The sequence below is a fragment of the Rhagoletis zephyria genome, unplaced genomic scaffold, assembly GCF_001687245.7.
Source record: "Rhagoletis zephyria isolate East Lansing unplaced genomic scaffold, Rhagoletis_zephyria_1.1 Rzeph_scaffold_08218, whole genome shotgun sequence".
NCBI lineage: Eukaryota > Metazoa > Arthropoda > Insecta > Diptera > Tephritidae > Rhagoletis > Rhagoletis zephyria.
In genome coordinates this window covers 1-14,742 of record NW_016165298.1, presented here as the reverse complement: position 1 = coordinate 14,742, position 14,742 = coordinate 1, and the positions used below count along the sequence as shown (strand labels likewise).

Sequence of the window (14,742 nt, the reverse complement as noted above, 5' to 3'; positions counted from 1 at the left end):
AATTTGCATATGAGTAGTTGAGCTGCAAAGTAAGAAAATATGTGGCAAGAATGGCAGAAAAATGAGATTTTCAAAATTATAAATGGAATTTCAAGTGAGCGCACCAGTGAAGAGCGTTGATGTCAGAGTTGATGAAAGCAAAACTGAAGTATTTATTGTGGAATGAGATTGTGCGGATGCGGAATGTGTGGTTAGAAAGCAATTTATTACTGTTATGCAAAAAAAAAAATAAAAATATTAAAGCGTTGAGCGGATACTTCTATAAATTTTCTATTTTAAGCAATTTCCTATTTCTCGCGCTTTCCCTCTGGCAAGCAATGCAAGTGGTTGTTGACGATGTTTAAGTAGTTTTGCAGTCACTGCGAGTAGTTCACGTACATACATACATACATGCTTACGCTGAAGACGCCAATACTGACGACGACCGCAACTCTAATCAGCGCGTTGTTAGTGAACGATGCACAAAATTTTTGTGGCCAACATTAGCAGCAAAGTGCCGCCGCCACCAACGCCACCATCACCACGCTACTCCTGATGTTGCAGTTGTTGACTTCCGTAAGGTAGCTGTCGACGTTATAGAAAAGTAAGCCAGCAGCATAGTTGTGCGTTGTACAAATGGAATGATGTGTGCGCAAACAAATGCCGCGCGTGGCCGTTAGTGGCGTCAAAAAAAAAAAAAATGTTAGACATTGGCGGCTAAAGAACAAAAATGTGCAGAAAAATAACGACCGAGAAGTGGAAATTTTCGCAATGAGTTATGCCTTGACTCAAGTAGTGGAGGGGTTATGGAGTCGAGGCATGGAGCATGAAGTGCAATTAGTTGAATTCCACTTAGTACGTGCGGGATTTTCAAACACTTTAGTGGCTTTCGCAGAAGAATGTTTGGTTTAGAGGGCAGAAGAGTAGGCAGGGTAGGTTATAAAGCGGTCAAATGGGCAAATGCACAGAAGACCCATGCAAAGAAAATAGAAAATGGTTGAAATAGTTTTTGAAGTAGAGCATTTGATTGAAGTAATCATAAAATGTCAATGTTTGGCATAAATATGCAGAAAAAATTTAATAGCATCTGGTTATCGTCAGCAGATATTCAAGCGAAGGCCATTGCAAATTTTGAGTTTTTTTTTGTCCATTAAAGAATGGCAAACCATCGCTACCATTTGCACGGAATATATATTTATGAAGGCTTCACAAAAGTGAAAGTCTCTCGCAGTTTGAAAAATTTCGCATTCTCATTTGGTTTGACTCGGCGCCCACACGGATGGACAACGAATGCAAGGGCGGCCATGAACAGACTGCAAGGGCCAAGTGCAGATGGACCTGTCTGTACTCGGGATGAACGACTGACTGGCGCAAATTTCCAAAGGAGAAAGGCAATTGGCCAAGCTTTTTAGTCTCACTCCAAACAGGTTGTAGTGCTAAATAAGAAGACAAAATGCCATAAAATAGTGATCTGAATCGATGTGTAGTCGTCGCATCGTACGTAGGCCTCTCAGAGTATCCTCACCAAAGCTGGTAGACCAAAGCCAAACAGGCAGAGTTTGGCGTAACTCTGGGCGTGAAATAAATTATAACAACGAAGACAAAAAAGAGAAGGCAAAATTGAAGATAAAGTCGAAAATGGGGAGAATACATATGAGAAATACATATGAATTAGGGTAACTGAAAGAGTAAGAAAATCAATTGACTTTTTCGATAGGAATCGAAATAAATTCAATCATAAAAGTTAACGAAAATTATTGAATCATCTAAGTTTAAAGTTATCGAAATTTATCGAGTTTTCCATGGTTATTGAGTTACTGCAACGTATCGAATTATTCAAATTGCTCAATGTTTATTGCGTTGCCGAAATTTATAGACACAGAAACTTAGTTGGCGAAATTTACGGATAGTTATCGAGCTGTAAAAATTTATGGGATTATAGAAATTTGTCAAGTTAAAGAAATTTATCAAGTTATCAATGTTTATTGATTTATCATTATTTTTAGACTTAACGAAATTTATCGAGTTATCGTAATGCATCGAGTGCTTTAAACTTACAGAGTTATCGATAATTATTAATCTACTGAAATCGGTCGAATTATCGAATCGAAAATATATCGATCTATCGATATTTCTAGGTTATATAAGTGTATCACTGCTTATCGAATTTTATCGTGTGAACAGAATGTAACGAGTTATCGAAATTTTTTGATAGCTTTCGGAAAATATGGAGCTGTCAAAATTAACAATTTATAAAGGTATTCAAAGTTTATCGAGTTATCGATTTATATTGCGATATATAAACTTTTGTGTTATCGAAATTTATCGAGCCCTCGAATTTCATGGTATTTGAAATTAGTCGCGTTATCGATTTTCGTTGAGTTATCGTTGAGTTATCGGATTTTAGTGTTTTTAAATACATCGAATAATCGATATGTATCAAATCATTGAAATTTATCGATAAACTGGAATGTATCGGGTCAATTACAAGTCCTGCCCAAGTCTATTAAATTTAACGCGCTGTTCGAATGAAGTGACAGGGGGCTAGAGCGCTCTTGAAATTTGGAAGATCTTCCAGCAGACTTCAGGCGCCAGGACTACACAGTCAAGCCTCCTAGTCTAAAGAATCATTTCCAGACAAGGATCAAGTAAGCGAATTTCTTTATTTGTGCGCTACTTTTTGCCAAAATTTTGTCATTGTGAAATTAAGATAGACAAATAAAAAAAATATTGATTTACTTCAGCATTGTAATTCTGTCGTAAATACTTTGCCATTTAATCGGTCGCCTCGCTTCCGATGCTCCTACGTGATTAATTATAATTTTCTTGCAGTAGAAATTAATCAGCGCCATAAAAGCTTCATCCCCTTACATAAACACAGCATTAATTAATCAACCACAAGTTGATGTTGAAATAATTACTCGCTACCAAAAAAAACCAAGCCAAAACACAGAACCACGTAGACAGCTTACGGTCACAGCAATTTAAGTACATTTTCCTTGCATTGCTACCCAAACGTTTCCCTGCTTTACCATCATTACTGACCCGCAGCAGAAAGAAGCATACATCCGTGTCTGTATAGGAATAAAGTTAGAAAGACACACCTACATACAAAACACATCTACCATTTGCGGTTGCTTTGCTCGAATGCACTTCATTCACTACTTGGCCTGTTGCTTCTCTTTCGATGTGCTTCGGGTTTTACAGAAATTATGATTCCCTTGGTAGCAATTCAATCCTCTAATGTGTATGAAGGGCATGCAATTCCTTGTACAAAAGTACAAACAACAACATTTTCATACATACATACATGTGTACTTGTGTACGTAAGTATGTTTATACTTAGATGAACTTAACTTAGAAAATGTAGCGCCAACCCTTCTTGAAGTGTTCACCCTTGCCAGTACTTAGTTTAGTGTTTCATTTCTTTCTTTTGGCTAATTACAACCCTGCAGTAAGCCCGGGGCCAGCCAACGCTAAGCCACCATGTACGTCTACAGCGACAATTGCACTAGTGCAAATATCGACAACGGTTTCTTTTTGCAGGAGTACGAACTCGCCATAGACAATGACTGTAGCGTTTTTGTGTGTATATTGTCTACACTTTGTCAACAAGCACAACAGCTGTGCTTCGTCTTGCATTTTCTATTCCATCAGATATTTATTTAAGCGTGCACGTGCGGGGGAACAAAATTTTTACAAATTTTTTTCAGAAATTAAAAGGTGAACGTAAATAATTAATAAATTTTCTCGTATTTTCTCCTTATAACCAGATGTCATATCGACCTTCAGCAAATCATCAGACACAACTTTGAGAGCAGCTTTCCAACGCCAAAAGAAAAAATTCTTCAAGCAAACAACCCGCATTAAAACCCCAAAAAATACTATTTATTAGATTGTAAGAAATGTTTAGCTAGCCTTGAAGAAATATGCCAAAAACCAAGTACCTTTTTTATTAAAAATAACTATCTACAAGACATTTTTATCAACAATATAAATATCTGTGTTTCAATTAATTGTATTACCCAAAGGTATAAAAAAGTGTAGACAATAAACATTAAAAGGTAGTAGAGAATCTCTGGTGCCAATGTCTCCATATGGTCCCAAAGGGAGTACTTAGTCAATACCTCTGGAGAATTGCAATGACAAGCACATGTGAGATGTCTATAGCAAATAACATTGTGTGTCGCATATCTTGGAACTAGTACTGGTGACAAAGTCAATAGCGAATCGATAAAGTTTCACTGTCGACATTTACTGCAGGGAAGCAACTTAACAAGAATATTGGCATGTCTGCTTGGTGTTACTGCTGCTACAGCAGCCTTGTCGTTTTCGCAGCACTCGTGCATAAATTTTCTTAAGTGTACTTTTGCTGCAATTTTGAATTCAATGTTTGGTGAAATGTATGTTGCTCGGGAAGGTACATCGATTTGATGAATGTACATGCAATGGGTACGTGTTTAGAAGAAATGCATCTACAAACTTGTATGTAGATGTGCGTTCTTCATGAGTATTCAGTGCTCGCTATTGGCAGCTAGGGAGTACTTTTGGGCATTCTTGTGGCAAATTGATTTTTAGCAATCCAAGGGAAAATTTAATTATGTTTATTTACGATATATGCTTGCAACATTTGGATTTCCCTTCTGCTACTGTGTTAGTATTACGGAAAGATTACAATAAATAGGAAGGCAATTATCTTCGAACATTCATAAACTTTTTGGAAAAAAACTGCAATCAGGTAATTAATAAATTATGAAGTCTATCAATTATTCTCGTTAAGGTTAACTAACACTAAGCCCAAGAACCTGCTCTTTCGACGTGTTTGGCTCAAAGGGAGTGCGTTTTAAGAGGCCATTGGCAAAAGTACTTGCGAGTAAAAAATGGTTTAATTTTTTTATTGAGTGTACAATAGGGTGGTCCATAAATACATGCGGAGAAAACAGTTTAAAAGGTTAAGCTCTCACCTCTAGCATTTTATAAATTGTAAAATAAGATTAAGCGTATTTTTTTTGGTTAAAATAATGATATTTAGAAAACACTTTTTCATAGAAATGGTATAGAATTCTTTAAAATCCGTATTTTTAGATCGAAAGATTTTATTTATCTTCAGGAGACTTTCAATAATAATAACCAATGGTTTACTTAACCATTTTTTAATATTAACTAATTTTTATATCTCCCACTAAAAAACAAAAAAAATCAAAGGGGGGACCAATAAAAATTCTTTAGTATTAAAAAATGGTAAAAAGAACGTATTATTGGAAATCTCTTGAAGAGAAAGAGAGTTTTCCGATCGAAAAATATTGATTTTCAAGACTGCTATACCATTTCTACGAAAGCATTTTTTTTTCGCTGTAAAAGTACAAGGAAAACTTCATGGGCTTTGAGGCAGTTCTAAATATATATATATTTTTTGTGTACAAAAAACGGGTCACCTTTTTCCAGTAAGAAAAATCCTAGGACAACCCTAGTGTACAAGTAAATTTCAAAGGGTTTTTTTCTCGATTTTGAAACTTTATAATGCAAAATCGGTACAATGTAATTTATTTAAAGTATTTCCCATCGCTTTCTATGACCCGTTCCTTCATTGCTACCGTGATATAAAGCCAATTTTTGATCCCGTAAGGGCGCTCCGCATCGACCGTAACAAATGGTAGTGTATAGTGCATGGTCCGAACCACCTGTGACCCGTCTACTTAAATCGGGAAGCGAGAGTAGAATCCTGCCATCCCTGCACTGCACGAATGCCATAGCCCATAGCCGTAATGGGTCAAATTTGTAGAAATGAGCTGATGATGAAAGTCCCAGAAGAACTTACGTCATTTTTAGCCGTGACTCAACAGGACATTTGATTGCATTGAAACGCCATTGGTATTTATGATCCAGAAACTTGGGTGCCTCACGAACTCAAACCAAAAGGTATCGAAAGGCATGTCTCTGAAATGCTCCTTCACCAGAGATGGAAAATGGATTCATTACGACAATCCAAGGCGCCAGAAGGGTGACAGGTAATAAGGTCAATGGAAATAAGGTCAATTGACTTTATTTCCCACCCTGGTGCGAAATAAAGTCAATTGACATTATTACCTTTTCAAAAGCGAAATAAAGTAAACAAAAATTTGGAAATAACGCCATTGATGCTATTTCCTCATTCAAGTGGAAATAGCGTCAACAATGCTTAAAGTATGTCGATTCATAGAAAAAAATTTTGTTCTTACAATAAACATTGCTCCGTAAGTGTTGTTATTTAATAGATGAAAAAGGTTATTGCCAAATACTCAGTGTTGTGATATTAATCCACCCACAATCATGAACTACCACCAACTGATTTTATTAAAAAAATTTAAATTACGAATATGTAAAAACACAATGCGAAAAACTAAATACCTGCGCACAGATGGAAGACGAGAAATATTTGAAGAAAGAGTGTAGAAATTATCCATAACTTGCAAAACATTTTTCGTTTCCACAAAAATAAAGCGAACACTATTAAATTGATGAAACAGTCCATGTCCAAAAACCCCGGAGGAACACTGAAAGAATTCTATGTTTTAAATTAGCATATTTTGAACGAATTCGGAATGTCTAAGGTGGAAAAGAAACCAACCTTTCTATAAGGAAACAATTATAGAAAAAGAAATTTCTTACACTGTATTCATGTCTCCGCCAGCAATTTGTGACGACATCATTTAAAAGCAACTAAGGCGAACGACGACACTATTTATTAGATGGCACATTCAACGAGCCAATGTGCCAAAATGCAGATATAAACAATTATTGATTATTTAATATCGGAACCGAGATCATATAAGTTAATTGATTGGTTTTCACACACTTTTGAAACACAAATTATATGCTTTTTTACTGCAGACAAGTTGTTGCCCCAAAACACAGCAGAAATCTTCCAATCAGGGCTGCCAACTATCCTTAGTTATGATGAGGTGCCATATTGAGGATAAAAAAGTGCCAAAATGTGCCAAAGAGAAAATAATAAATTATGCCAAATTGAAAAATTAAGTGCCATTTGAAGTAAAATAGGGACAAATGGCACGATTTGAGCCAAGTTGGCATCCCTGCTTCCAATAACTTACAAATATAAAAAGGTGATATATCGAGGGCTTGAATTCATTAATACCCTTTATCTGCAATTTGCACAAAAACTAATTTGTGATTTTAGAAACCATGTGGGACTTATTACTTGTCGTTATATAAGGTAACATTAATATCACTGATGAAAGTTAAAGCTTAGGTGGATTTTTATATCAGAATCTCATCTTTGTGAAAAATGTGCAGATAGAGGGTATTATTGAATATAAGCCCTCGATGTTTAAAATATATAAAAATTTTATTTCAACGTATACAAAAAGTAAATCCACCTGCGTTACAGCACGGCGGGAGACGGGGAAGGGGGGGCGAGCGCGGCGCGCGCGGTGTGGCGCGCTAACGCGGGTCGCCGCAGAGCTAAGCAAATTTAATGTTTGAAAGAGAAATAATGTCAATTGATTTTATTTCGTTTTTAAAAAGGTAATAATGTCAATTGACTTTATTTCGCACCAGGGTGGGAAATAAAGTCAATTGACCTTATTTCCGTTGATCTTATTACCTGTCACCGCCAGAAGGCGTATGTTAAGCACGGCGAAGCCGGATCATTAACATCAAAGCCACTGGCCAAATAACCACGTTAGCATGGAAATGCTCTGCATTTGGTGGTCAGTCCATCAACGTGGCTAACTACAGATAACAAATGATGCGAGCGATTGCTGCAAGCCGGCGGGGTAACCAGACAAGAGTCATTATTGATTTTGCACGATGGCAATGCTCGGCCGAATGTCGCAGAAGTGATCAAAACTGGTATGCGAAGTTCAAACGCACCCGCACCCCGTGTTGGCTGGTGGCTAAACTGTACCCGGCTTCGGCAAGCATGCTGCATGTACCTCCCTTATATTTTTGCTATATTTACACGCTGACAGTATTTCTTTTCAAATTACGACCAGTGTTGCCGTTTTAGCCCTTTGGTGGATAGATTTAGCTACCACATACTTTTTTTGGCCACGTAAATTTAAAATTGCCCTTAGCCCTTTTTTTAGCCCTTTGGAGAATGTATTCATACATGGCGTGAAAAAGCTTTATATGCTTAATTTGATCTCTTTTTTTCATTTATGTAAGATATGAATCTTTAAACTAAGAAAGACTGATATACATATATACATATATGTATTGTATGTTCCTTACATTTTTATACATAAATACTGTAAAATAGTTAGGGCTGTTCACTTATCTATTAGCGATTTAACTATAGTTTAATGCTTAGTTAATATGCTTAATTTGTTAAATGGCCCATCATGTCGATTGACCGTGTATGTTCTTGTGGTGTGATTGAACCAGCTGCTGGTGCGATTTCAAAAACTATTTGAAAGTTTTGTGATTGTACCAGCATGCTGGTGTTGTGAGTGGTGAAATTAGCTCAATTTACTAAGTAAAAAGTATTATGGCTGAAATTTCCTGCACTATATGAGTCAAAGCAGTTTTTTTGGAAGATTAAGTTCGCGATATTGCAGTTGTGAATTAAAAAAAAAAAAAACAATGTTTCACAAAATGGTAGGAAAATTGTGAAATTTCGGCTCTAATCATTTTGTTCTTTCCTCGACCTCATTTGTAAAGAAATAGATATTGTACCAGCATGCTGGTAAGTTATATGCTTCAAGCCTGATGGTACAATCACTTGATGGAGCCTGCAAGCTGGTGTCGTATATTTCCCCTTTTATAGAAAAAGGTTTAGCTTTTTACCCAGTGTTCATTGTTTTTCTATACCATTACTTATTCAAAATGTTTGTGTGTATACTTATATATGTATATGTAAGTAAAAAATTTTAGCTACCATTTTTAGCCACAACGACTTTTTTTAACTCTTTTTTAGCCCTTTTTTTAAAGGAATTTGGCTATCACTAAAATTGATTCGCGGCAACACTGATTACGATTTTCCAAGTGCACTTAAAACACTATACCACCTAAAACGTGTAAAATTGCTAAACAAAAAAATCAAGTAACTTCCGTTATACATATGTCCGATTTTAAAATAAAAGGAAGTATCAAAATAGTATGGAGGATGTAGGCCAGTTTTCTTGCAACCTGCTCAGCGTCATCTAGCGATGGGTAGGCAGACAGTGAATAATACTAGTTTTGAAGTTCACAGATACGTGTCGCCACAAACGGTTGCGATTTTTTGCTGCACAGCGCTCTTTATGATGCTCAGTTATTTAATTACAGGCGTTCAGAAGTGCATCATGAAGAAAAATAATAAAGATATCAATGCCAATTTGCTGTTAGGCCACAGGGAGTCAACTGTGCACAATTCAAGGCCGGTTTGTGTCTTAGTTTTTGGACTACGTGGGCATTTCATCGCATAATATTTGAAAGCGAATATATTGAATATTTTATAACTGTTACGAAAATTTTTTTTACATAATTTGAATTTCAAAAGATTTTTTTTTTAATTGTGGACTTTTTTGCAAGTTCTTACTGTTGGCCCTTGATAAACAGATGTTTCATTAAATATTCCTGAAGAGATCCGATTGATAAACGCTGATACACAATTGATATGCTTATATGAATGAAGTAAAATACCACTTAAGATTTAAATCTAAAGGAGCGCAGTTGACATTTAATTATGACGTTTAAAATGTCAAAATAATGTTTTAATTAAGTCCACAATACGTAAAGTGAAAAGTATACTCTGCAATCTCGTTAGAAAATGAGGCGGATATGACCAAGAACTGATAAAGGCCAAAAAACCGACTATTATCATAGGTAAAAACAGACATTCAGCATTCTTCCAGGTGGTCTCCAAATAATCGGGGACCGATGTTCTCTTATATCGCACATCTATACGTACATATATCGTACCGGAACTTTCTTTACCAATTTCCTTTTTACGATCTTCCTTCCCCTATATCGTCCAAATTACGTACTGTGCGGCGGATAAAAACTGGAAAAATTCTGAAGTTCTAAATTTCTAAGGATGGTTATAGGCTAAAAGCATCTTCGATATATCATATATCTGGTATAGCATGGTAGTATGTCTCATTGTCTAGCAGATATTCAAACTTGGTACAAATATTAAAAACATCAACAAAGCTTTAAGTTATGCCGTTATTTGAGGATTTTTAGAAAGTTTTTGGGCACGCAGTTTTATAGCCCATTCAACTGGAGTTAGTGTAGTCTAGGAGTTATTATTGAATCGTTGGCGAATATTGTCTGCTATTTTGTCACCAACAAGGAATATGTAAAAGAAGGAAAAAAATAGAAAATTTGATAATTAACAGCTTGCGCAGGTGCTACAGGAGCAATTAAGTCGTGTCCATCTGATGTGCTTAATGTGAAACTGAATCAACTGAACGTAGAACTCGGGATCAAAGAGTCAGGGTGCTGGAGGGCGCTGTGGCACGGTCATAGTGGTATTCTTGACAAGCTTGTCTAATCAGGGAAATAATCAGTTTATATATCTCCTACGACAGATTTCAGGAAAAACTTTCAGGTGAAGTTTCCCTCTAGACGGGATTGGAGTAGGGGCACAATACTAGTGGAGAATTCCACTGAAATCTACATATACTGACGGGTATAAAATGGACCGCGATGTGGGTGCGGGGGTATTCCCTGAAACGTTATATGTCTCTCTTTCTCGCTCCGACTACCGAACTTTGCTGGCATCTTCCAGGCGGAAGTACTGGGTATCTAAAGGAATCTTAAAGGATTAGAGAGGAACTGCGTAAGAGTACGAAAATCATAAATTTTCTCAGATAGCCAGGCGGCACTTACCTCACCGGTAACAAAGTTCAAAACAGTCAAATATTGCAAATGTGCGTTAAGCTCGACGGCCGAGTGAATAGACATCTCCCTCATCTGGGCTCCCGTCCATAGGAACAATGAGAGGGCTGATGATTTGGCATATCTTGATGAATCCGAAGCAAAGAAATTAAAATGTCCACTCGGACTCAGAACTGCATTTGCTGTTCACACGTCTGGCTGATCCACGTTAGAACAACTGAACTGCAGAACTGCGAGCAACATTTGGCCGCATTATGACAAACCAAAAACAGAAGACTTCTGAAGAGAGGTCTAGGTAAGATATAGTCAAGTTAACAGCCACGATAACGGGACATTGGCGTATTGGCAAACATGCAACTAAAATGGGCCTTCCGTACAACCCTCGGTTCCGCAGATGTATTCTTGAGGGAAGTAAGGAAACGGTCCTACTATATTTTTGCGAGTGCCCAACATTGGCACGAATAAGGCAAGATACACTCGGGAGTTTTTCCGTTCAAAATCTTAGGCAGATCTTCAATTGCACCATTAAAGTCCAAAAAGTCCAAATGGTTTGACGAAACGACGAATAATGAAAGCAGATAAAATCAAGGATCCCAGAGGAAGCGTATCAAAACGGTGGCATCAGCACTAATTGGGTCCTGGGCATGTGCTTAGGCGACGCTTCTACCAATACACACTTTGTACTTAGTATAAGTCTTCATAAGCTTCCGTAAACAGATAACAAACAAAAATAAAATATTTCGCCATTAAAAAAAAAATATTTATAAATAGTTCTTAAAAAACCCTCGTGATTTTTTCATATCCTCGTGGTTTATTTCATGGGTGCAAAAAAAGATCAATATTGTCGGACGGTGCCATATCTCCGAAGAAAAAAAATATTAAAAAATTCCTCAAATACGTGGTAGTTTATTTTATGTATAGAACCCAAACAAAATTTTGAGGCCAATCGAAAGAGTGATACCAAAATGGGGTGCCCCATATGAAAAAGAATACGCCTCATATACTTATTAGAAATTAGCTGGAAGTGTTTTCGGACGAATTTTTAGCTTCTAGCGTTTTCCATTAGCAAATCTTTTTGAGTTTTTTAAATATGTATTGTAGTTAGAACGTTTACTAAAACTGTCTACGGTAAGGTCTTTTCAGGGAAAAGGCCTCTTTCATAATATATAGCGTTTGTTCGTGTTGAGTAACCTAACCAGTGATGGATAATGTTTTTAGCGTGATGCTCACTTTTGGATGACCTAAATGTTCGGCGTCACTTGTGCTGGTACGATAACAATGGAGCTTCTCAAATTAGAACTAAGAGTAAATAATTGCCACTAAAAACGTTTGTGAGCCACTGACTGATTTTATTGCCAACGATAATGAAACCAAACGCCATAGAGCGAGCGTAATAATTTCGCAGCCCAGTAGCGATCAGTCGGTGTGAGAGGGCTCAAGTGCGACAATTGCTTTTCCATTGGCACTGTTGGCGATGGAATAATTAGTGTAACTATTTTGTACTAAGTATATACAAAAATAAATTTAAATGTACATAAACAGTGTTCAAGAATTTCAAATAACTGAAATTTAACTAAGTATAGATAGAACTCATACTCATGTATATTTAATCAAACAAAAGTAAAATAACGAAAACGATCACCGGAAAACGAATTGGCTTAAAATATTTTTAAGACAATAAAAACGTGTCTTTGAATGTAAAAGTGTTACCCACCAACAAAAGCTAAATACATATTCCTTATCAGTAACAAGTCTGTGATAAGATAAATGTAAACAATAAAAATAAAGTTTATGAAACTAAAATAACACGACAATAACAAAAAAACTTAACAATAAATCAGAAATAATTTGAAGCGTGAAATAACTGGAGACATTGAAAGCACTAACAAAAGTATATATGTATGTTTACAAGTACATATGTATGTATGTATGTATATGTGCACTTACCAACAAATGTATTTAACTAAGAACGCTTGAGCAGTTAAGATAACGGGCGCACGATTAGCCCACTTTGACCGAAAACACTGAGTAGAACGAGGGCCTCCATCACCACTTAGGCCAAGTTAGGTGAGCAGGTGCTTACTTAGTGCGCGAGCCGCGATTGCAGTTACTTGTAAAGCAATTTTTTAAGGTGAAGTTTGTGGAGAAGTGGAAGTAGGGAAGTGAGACTCGATGACTAAGTGAGTGTTTTTTTTTTAAGTTATGCAAGAAGTCCGTATTCACATAGCGTATATCAAACCTATTAAATAGGTAATTCGGAGCTAAAAAATTTAAAAATGTTAAAAGTTATACAAAAAAAAGGCTTGATGAAAAAAATTTGGTAGCAGTGCAAAAAATAAAAAAGTAATCACTGACTTACAACCACGCATGGAATACAAAAAGCAGAAAAACAATAGATACATTTTAAGTTTTTATAAGAAAAAACTATAGCGGAAAATACAGTAAAGCTTACCACCTACTTAAATAAAAAAACAACAAAAAATTAGCACCACAGTGTGAAACAGTGCAATTCAGCAAAAGCAAAATCCATCTGTGAGAAAAACAAAAAAAAAGTGCAATAACAACATGTGCATTTAATTACTGACTGTCTCAAACACACTCGTATGTACGCCCATTTATCTGGCGACATACAAAAAAATTTGTATTTACATTTTTTCATATATACATATGTAAGTACATGCATTTGTATATATGAATACTTATATGCACAAGCGCATTGCACACCGTTCTTGGCGCTTTCGCATTCACATTTGCATAGGAAAATTAGCTGAAATCGTAGCTTGGGTGGCGATAACCGTAGATTTTTTTTTAAATCATCAATTTACACTAAACCTTTGGCACTCCAACACGAGCATTTGTAGCAGCTAATTACACTTGCACTTCAATTGTAAATACCCAGTAGGAAATAAGTTTCACAACGAGCACTACCGTAACTCATCACTAGCTTAAAAGCTATTTAATGGAGTACATAGTAGTTCAGATTTTGTGGACTTTTTGATAAATTCCTTTAATAAAATTTCAGGTAATGAATTTATCCTTCCCCACCTCGTTCTCAACAAATTCTTATGTCTTTGGCTTTTTGCTGATTGCTGAAATTGCAGCTACTACTTAAGAGCGAAATACACCNAAGAGCGAAATACACCACACAAGCGGTTTGACAAACCAAGCGAAATTTCCCTTTGCTTCAAGCCATTTGTGCTGTGTATGGGGGTGTTTGAAGGTTTGACAAACCGCCGTCAAACCTTCAAACACCCCCATACACAGCACAAATGGCTTGAAGCAAAGGGAAATTTCGCTTGGTTTGTCAAACCGCTTGTGTGGTGTATTTCGCTCTTTAGACACGGCTTCTGAAACAGGAGGGCGTAACCGCTTAGCTTAAAAACTTCCCTTTTGAAGGTAATTTTAAAGTTTAATTGAATAGAAACTACTTTGACCTCGAAAAGAAAAATTTTGGGGTTTTTTTTTTAACTAACAACTGCATATCTTGAACTTATAAAAAAAATTAAACGCGTTTTTTTTTAGTTTTTGCGACTAATAAAATGGATTCTTTGATGCTTATAACTTTATAAAAGTTCATTGCAAATTATTTTGTGGTCAAAAAAAAGAAAAGAATTTAAAAACTATATTCAACAATTTTATAATGAGCTCGAGGCCATTTAAATGAAAAATTTATTGTGGAAAAGCATCAACAATTTGAAAAAATGGTAGAAGTGATAGCTATTTCGGAAATCACCACATTTCCTCATCAGACTTCTTTCAGTAGGATTCGAACCGACGATCCCACTGACTCAGCCAGTTGCCCATGCACCGCGCTAAGACGCCTTGTAAATTATCGTTTGCTTATTTCCACTATTTTTCATTTTTGTTATGCCAACACAATCAAGCGCAGCTATTCCGCTGCAATTCACTTGATCATGTGGTTGTTGGTTTTGTTGGTTT

At 36.2% G+C, this 14,742-nt stretch overlaps 1 long non-coding RNA gene across 1 annotated transcript; it reads left to right on the top strand.

Moving 5' to 3' along the window:
• Positions 1-3,668: 3,668 nt before the first annotated feature.
• Positions 3,669-3,854, top strand: LOC108374871 (uncharacterized). Its single transcript, XR_001849089.1, has 2 exons — positions 3,669-3,702; positions 3,753-3,854. It is a non-coding gene; the product is annotated as an uncharacterized LOC108374871 (long non-coding RNA).
• The last annotated feature ends 10,888 nt before the right edge of the window (positions 3,855-14,742 follow it).